Here is an 8,163-nt window from a genome sequence, read left to right on the forward strand (position 1 = left end):
ACAGAAAGCCCAAAAATAAACCATGCATACCTGGTCAATTAATCCACAACAAAGGAAGCAAGACTATACAATGGAGGAAAGATAGTCTCTTCAATAAATGGTGCTGGGAAAACTGGACAGCTCCATGGGAAAAATAAATAAATAAATAATCACAATACTCTTCAGTATCATACAGAAAAAATAAATTCAAAGTAGACTGAAGACCTAAATGTAAGACTGGACAGTATAAAACTCTTAGAAGAAAATATAGGCAAATACTCACTGACAAAAATTGCAGCACTATCTTTTTCAATCCATCTCCAAGACTAATGGAAATAAAAACAAAAACAACTGGGACCTAATTAAACTCAAAAGCTTTTGCAGAGCAAAGGAAACCATAAACAAAACAAAAAGACAACTCACAGAATGGGAGAAAATATTTGCAAATAGTGTGACCAACAAGGGATTAGTCTCCAAAATTTACAAACTGCTCATGAGGCTTTAACACCATAAAAACAACCCAATCAAAAAAATGGGCAGAAGATCTAAACAGGCATTTCTCTAAAGAAGAAAGACAGATGGCCAAGAGACACATGAAAAGATGTTCAACATCACTATTTAGTAGAGAAATTCAAATAAAAACTACAAGATACCACCTAACCCCAGTCAGAAGGGCCATCATCAAAAAATCTATAAATAATAAACACTGGAGAGAGCATGGAGAAGATGGAACCCTCTTACACTGTTGCTGCAAATGTTAATTGGCACAGTCACGATAGAGAACAGTATGGAGGTTCCTTAAAAACTAAATGTAGAATTACCATATGATCCTGCAATCCCACTCCTGGGCATATATCCAGAGAAAACCATAATTCAAAAAAAGCACATGCACCCAGTGTTCACTGCAGCACCATTTACAATAGTTAGAGACATGAGGCAACCTAAATGTCCGTAGACAGAGGAATGGATAAAAAAGATGTGGTACATAAACACAATGGAATATTACTCAGTCATAAAAAAGAATGAAATGTTGCCCATTGTAGCAACACAGAGGGACCTAGAGAATATCACAACATGTGAAGGAACTCAAAGACAAATATTATATCACTTATATATGAAATATAAAAAAATAATACACATGAATCTATCTACAGAACAGAAACAGACTCACAAATATAATTTTAAAAAACACCTAAGCTTATCAAAAGGGAAAGGGAGTTGGGGGAAAAATAGTAGTTTGGGATTAATAGATACATATTTTATATAAAATAGATAAGGAACAAAGATTTACTGTATGACACAGGGAACAACTTTAATACCTTGTAATAACCAATAATGAAAATCTGAATAAAAAATAATATATATAATTGAATAACTTTGCTATACACCCAAAACACAATATTGTAAACCAACTATACTTCAATTTAATAATCATAGTAATAGTTCCTCATTATTAAGTACCAAGAGTGTGCCAAGTTCTTTTTTATTACTAAACTTTTTACTTTGTATTGCAGTATAGCTGATGAAATGTGCCAAGTTCTATGCTAAGGACGTTCCGCCCATCATCTCATTTAAGCCTCTGTTAACAACCCAAGAGGTATCATTATTCTTACCTGCATCTCATAGAGGAGGAAGCAGCGTTAAAGAGGATGCTTAATAACTGTGGTGGTGCCAGGAGCCAATTCCTACCTCTCTGACTGAAGAAATCAGTTCAACCACTCTTATCAGGTAGGATGCTTTCAGTTGCAAGTAAAGAGTACCTTCTTAGGGATGTCCCTGATGGTCCAGTGGTTAAGAATCCACCCTGCAATGCAGGGGATGCAGGTTTGATCCCTGATTGGGGAAGTAAGATCCCATATGCCTCAGAACAACTAAGCCTGAGTGCTGCAAGCACTGAACCCACATGCTCGAAAGCCCACACCCCAGAACCAGAGAATCTGTGCACCACAACAAAAGATCCCCCGATGATACAATGAAGATCCTGCATGCTGCAACTAAGAACTGATGCAGCTAAATAAATAAATACGTATTTTTTTAAAAGTACCTTCTTAAAAGTGGCTTTAACGATGAGAACACATTACCTTGCCAACTAGAAAGAGGTCCCAGGTGCAGGGCTAGTCGATTCAGCAGCTCAGTGATACTGCTGGGCGCCCAGATTCTTGGCATTGCTCCGTTCCACCATCCTCAGGTGTGATTCCTCAGGTTTAGAAGAGGCTGCTGTGGTGCCAGGCATCGTGTCCTCCCACAATCACACTGAGAAACAGGACAGAAATTTCCCTCTGTGTCTCTCTTAAGCAGACAAACCTTCCCAGAAGTCCTCAGTAGGCTTCTCTGCAGGCTCTGCTGGCAGAGCTACAAAACAGGCCCATGCCCTTGAAGCAAAAACAGCTGCTATCTGTTTTTTGCATTTCAGACTCAATAGTGGGAGGCTGATGCCCTGCTGGTAAAGAAGAAAGACAGGGCAGATGGGGAATGGCCTCTGGGTTAAGCAATCACACGGTTTCAACCACAGTCACTCTCTCCCCTCAGAGAATCACAATGCACCTTACAAGAAGTTCTATGAAGTTCTTTTTGTGACATAAGTAAGAAACGTTACTTTATTATATCCATTCTAAGATATAAACTTTTTTTCACATTTTGATGTCTATGATGATGAAATGTGGCTTAAAAGGAGCTCCTTTCCTGACTTCTCATTCTATGATTCCTCCAAGTATCACCCCCATCACAGCCCCTTGAGACAGGTGGCTAAAATGTATAAAAGGAAACTCAAGAATGTTTCCTTGCCCCCTGGCTACACACACACTCAGAAAGTATTTGTTTCTGGAGCATCTGCTGTGAGGCAGGAGCACTAAGGATGCAACTGTGTACAAGTCCGGGGTGAGCTCTCATGCAGCTCTAGTCTTAAAGAGGAAACAAGACTGTAAACAAGTGAACAGAAAAAGGGAAGAAGACAGGAGCAGTGCTCTGACTGAAGGATGACAACGAAGTGCCCAAGGGAAAAGCGGGGATGGGAGCGTTTTAGGCACAGAGAGCAGTGTATGTAAAGGCACTGAGGTGACTAAGAGCTTGATGTATCTAGAACTAAAACACAAGGGAGAGATGCAAAGGAAGGGGAGCTGGAGGGCAGGCAGAGACCAGAATATGCAACGGGCCTGGAAGGACACCTCTAAGTCACGCAGGCTACGTGAAGATCGTCTGGCTTGCACTGTGGCTGTACCTACCAGAAGCAGGCAGAAATGTTCTAAGTCTAGCTACTCAAAGTGTGGTCTCCAACCAGCAGCACTGGAGTCACCAGGGAGCTTGTGACAAATGCAGAATCTCAGGCTCCACTCCAACCTACTCAATCCAAACCCATATTTTAATAAGACCACCGGGTGCGTCACACACACAGTGAAGTTTGAGAAGTGCTGCTTTAAACCATCTTTCTATTTTGGAGAGGGATGGCAACATTTTGTGTCTGACCTCCTGAAGTTCTAGAAGGGAGCCCTTTCCCTGTGCACATGACTTCTCTGGACACTGGAGGGCAACCTTACATTAATAAAGCAGAACTCAAAATAGGGGCCACAGAAATCACAGAAGGTTAGAGCTTAAAGACAAGGCAATGGCTGCATTTTGCAGCCACAGAGACAGGCCCATTGAGCATTGAGCAGAACAAGACAAGCCGCCAGCTCTCCTGCGCCCAGAGCTGTTCGTCCTCACGAAGCACCTGGTGCGGAAACCCGAGGACCGGCTGTGGATGGTGTCAGCAGCTGCAGCTGGCCACTGAACAGAGCCAGATGTGGAGAAGAAGGGCTTGGAATTCAAGGGCAACAAAGCCCTGCTAAAATTCACAGCAATTATGAAGTGAGTTTACAGAGTTACGCCAACTCTGTTAATGCCCCATGTGTAATTAAATTTTAAATACTTCATTCCACATCAGATGTCAAGTTGCTAAAACTCTTGATCACATAGTGATAAACATCTGCTTTTACGTACAGAGCTGTGAGCCACTGCCAAGCTATTCAGAAGCCCTAGAGCAAGACTAAATAAATAAAATCCAGAAGCCGTGACGACTAGGGCTGGCCTCTATCACCCAAGCATCCACATGCCTCTTCACCTGGCCTCTGATGTGATTTTTGGCACAGGAGCACAGGCAGAAAAACCAAAGGCCTGCAGTCGCGCCTGTGTCCTTGCGGTAAATGAGGGCCAAATGTACAGATGAATCAGGTCAAAAATTAAGGTGACATCTATGCCCATGTCCAGAAGTGTTTCCTCCTTGGGGGAAACTGTCCTAGTGTTTCCCAAATTTTAGTCACTCAAACACCACCTCCACAATTTTCATCATTTATTAATATTTACTTAATGCTATTTATGTGATACTTTTCTTTCAATTGATTCATTCCTGACTTTTCTATTTATCAGTATCAAATAAGGACCAACTTTATGCTTTTAATACAAATTCAGATCAATTCATAACTCTCCAAATATGTTGGCCTGAGTCACATCTAAACCTACCTTACATATTCACCACGAGCCTGAATTCCACACTTTGCAAATTATTGTTCCCTTTGACATAAGTGAGAGCAGAGGAAAGACATGTATCCCCTCAGTCTCTTCATGATGACTGTTCTCTAGGAAACCAAAGGAAAAAAAAAATCTGAAGATGCTTCAGGGACAAGAAAACACAAGTACTCTGACAATCAAGCAGGGCCGAGTTAACCCCACCCCACCTCAGGGAGCCAAAACTCGCATATTCCACAAGCCTGTTCCCAGGACATCATGTCCAAGAACTTCCTGTTTGCTACGGTTTTCACTGGACCCATCCCTCTCTCTGCTGCTCTGCGTTGTGAAGACTTGCCTACTTGGGCACCACTGTGACCTGTGGCAGGAACATGACAGCACCACGGCTAGACTCAGCCTCCCTGAGTACGAACCTCAGCCTCTCCATTTACCTGGAGGGTTATGGGCTCAAGTGTATCCCCCCCAAATTTTTATGTTGAAGCCCTAACCCCCAGTTCCCTAGAACATGGGTGTATTTGAGATACAGCCTTGAAAGAGGTGACAAGTCAAAATGAGGCAGGAGGATGGGCCCGATTCCAATCTGACTGGTGTCCTTATAAGAAGAGGAGATTAGGACAGAGGGAGAGATGCCAAGAATGTAGGTACACAGAGGAAAGACCATGTGATGAGGCAGCAGGAGGGTCACCACCTGCAAGCCAAGGGCAGAAGCCTCAGAGGAGAGTAACTGCTGACACCTGGCTTGGGGACTTCCAGCCTCCAGAACCAGAAGAAAATAAATTTCCATTGTTTAAGCCACCCAGCCTGTGGTATTTTGTTACAACAACAATAGCAAACTAATACACCACATGAAATGAGACTTTCAAGACAGGAGGAACAGCACTTATTTCATTAGATGGTAAGGACTGAATGATGTGCTTCAGGCACAGTACCTGGCTGCAAGGGCGGCGGAGGGGGGTTTCTCAGCATCTCCCTCATTCTTAGATCAGGTGCGTTACCCTTACCTGAATTCCCACCAGCAAAGGTGTGCAGACCTCGAGCCTTGGGGCCTTCTTTGCCACAGATTGAGACACCACCGGAAGATGAAAACTGAACAGAGGAGGGTGGAGTCAGGAGATGGAAAGAAAGTAGCAACCGCTTTGTGTTCCTGAATCTGAGCTTATCTTAAATCCAACTTCACCTTTCAAATCCCCAGTTACCTTCTGAGTTAATAATTTATTAATTCCTTTTCTGGTTTTAGCTGGTTTGAGTTGTTATTATATCACTTGCATCAAAGGAGTTGTGATAAACACACTGACTCCCAGAGTGAATTAATAACGTCAGCTTTGCCGTGTTAGGGAAATCACGCGATCCCAGTTTCAGTAGTGCCTATATCGGTTCCTGCAGGAACAAGAGATAGGCCATGTGACTCACTAGGGAAGCACTTGTGAGGAGTCAAAACGTGCCTCAGTCATGAAAAGTGCTTGTAGGACCTGGACCAAAGGCCTTCTTGCTCCCAAAGCCCTCCTTTGGATAAAGACTTTATTGTCATACAAAAGAAATGTGCCCAAGACTCAGGTCTTGCCTACTTGAATCAGGAGAAAGCAATCTGTCCTTCTGACAAAGTAACAGCACTATTTAATTTTTAAAAACATAACTACAAATTGCTACCCCTTCTCAGATTCTGTGGGTAACAGGAGCTGAAAGCGCCATAGTCCTCGTATCCGAAGGTATCAGGTGTCCCCACAGGGAAGGAGGAAGCTGGCAGAATTTACCCCATTTCCAATGGTCTGGCTTACACAAAACTCCCTGCAGGGGGCAGCCTGGATGTGCGGCTGAGAGTTCAGTGTTCCTTAATATTTCCATAAGCGTCTGACAATGTCTCCAGAGGAAATGCACGTTGATTACAATAACTTGTACTTTTACACTAAGCACTTTACAAACTTCACTTAATCCTCTGGGTACTACTTTCATCCTCATTTTACAGATGAGGAAACAGCCCTTAATACATAATTCATTCAAGGTTTCACAGCTGTATGTCACAGAAGTCTAAAGCCCTTGGCACCACTCCCCAATTCTGCCTCTGAGATCTTTTGTGATTCCAGGCAAGCTTTCTTCCCCTTTTGGCTTCAGTCCTCATTGGACAAACAAAGGGACCAGCCTGGCTAAAGTCCTGGGCTCCTCTCAGCTCTAAAGTTCTTCTAGTTCCAAGGTTTAGAAATTCACTTTGCACTTTGCACTCTGTACCCTGGCATCAGCCTGCATGCTAGAGATGAAGAGGGAAAAGGCAGTGCACCCTTTCAAAAGAGAGCTAGTCCCTGCTGCAGGGTTAAAGGATGGGCATCACCTTGGCCCCCAGGTAGAGGCACCAGCTGGACAGACTCTCTAGAAGTCTTCATGGGCCCACAGTTTTTCTCAGGGTTCCTGTATGCCACTTTTAAGCCCACAGGGGTATTTTAGTTGGCCCCTCCAATGTTTTAAAACAATTGGACTTATTTACCAACATTTTAAAATCAAAAGCTGAAATCTGGATTCCTGGGTTTTCTTGAAAAGTCTGAAGAGCTGGCCACACTGCACTGAGTTGCTGGCTCCTGGCATTCAGATGGAACAAGCGTGCTCTGCTTTTCCAGCTGGTCGGCTCACATACACACCTCCCCTGACTGGTCCTGAGGGTACTTCTGCCTGTGAGCCTCACTTAAGGAGCTCTTTTCCTGAAGGATCCTAGGGGTGGGGATGTGCAGCACTGGGGCACAAGAACAAACGCTCCTTTTCCAGCGACACAACAGTGCTCTGGGCTCTGTGACAGCTGACACCAAACCTGTGGCCTGGGTGCAGGTAGGAGCCTGGTGCCTTGGAACAAAAACCAGAAAGTGCAACAAAAGAAGAGGTGTTCATCCAGCCATGAAACTCTCCTTCCCCGGTAGCCACCACTCAGACCTCTATCTGCTTTCTGGGGCCCAGGGTGGACCAACAGCCATGTGTCATTTCCCTGGATAGGGGCTATAATGGTGACATTGTGCTGAGTGGAACAAGAGAGGTTTTCATCCAGCGATCAGCACTGGGCAGACACTCAAGCAAGGGGCTCTGGGGCTCACCCTGCACAAATGAGTTTGGGAGTGGGGCCCTGAGCCAATGAGAAGCCCCATGGATTGGGCTGCACGTCCATAGTGGCAGGCAGTGGGAAGGGAAGCAGAGAGGCAATGCTCCCAGAACACATCACTGCTATCTCATTTTCCTCTACAAATAAATAAGCAAATAAACAATCTCAGAGGATAAAGGAGATCACGCCCCAAGACACCTGCATTAATAGAAACCTCCTGAGTCCTAGAGCATTTATTCACTGACACCCGACAATACTTGCTACCACTTAATAGTTTCCAGACACTGTGCTAGGCTGTAGGGATCTAGCAACAAGTAAGACACAACACCCACTCGCATAGTGCTTGCAGTCTAGGGGGCCAAGAAGAGGTAAAGAGAGAAGTAGGAATTTAAACACTGATGACGGGAGAAATATCAATAACCTCAGATATGCAGATGACACCACCCTTACGGCAGAAAGTGAAGAGGAACTAAAAGCCTCTTGATGAAAGTGAAAGTGGAGAGTGAAAAAGTTGGCTTAAAGCTCAACATTCAGAAAACGAAGATCATGGCATCCGGTCCCATCACTTCATGGGAAATAGATGGAGAAACAGTGGAAACAGTGTCAGA

At 44.0% G+C, this 8,163-nt stretch overlaps 1 long non-coding RNA gene across 9 annotated transcripts in view; it reads right to left on the reverse strand.

Moving 5' to 3' along the window:
• Window positions 1-8,163, reverse strand: part of LOC104996294 — a 116,194-nt gene that overhangs the window by 24,093 nt on the left and 83,938 nt on the right. For 7 of the 9 annotated variants that reach the window (XR_826168.1, XR_826167.1, XR_826166.1 and 4 more), the window contains one exon: window positions 2,061-2,232. This is a non-coding gene — a long non-coding RNA (uncharacterized LOC104996294). Of the gene's footprint in view, window positions 1-2,060; window positions 2,233-4,473; window positions 4,590-5,480; window positions 5,646-8,163 lie in introns of those variants that run through there. The other 2 variants (XR_826169.1, XR_826170.1) reach the window with 2 other exon arrangements.

This window comes from Bison bison, unplaced genomic scaffold (genome assembly GCF_000754665.1).
Source record: "Bison bison bison isolate TAMUID 2011002044 unplaced genomic scaffold, Bison_UMD1.0 scf7180017864291, whole genome shotgun sequence".
NCBI lineage: Eukaryota > Metazoa > Chordata > Mammalia > Artiodactyla > Bovidae > Bison > Bison bison.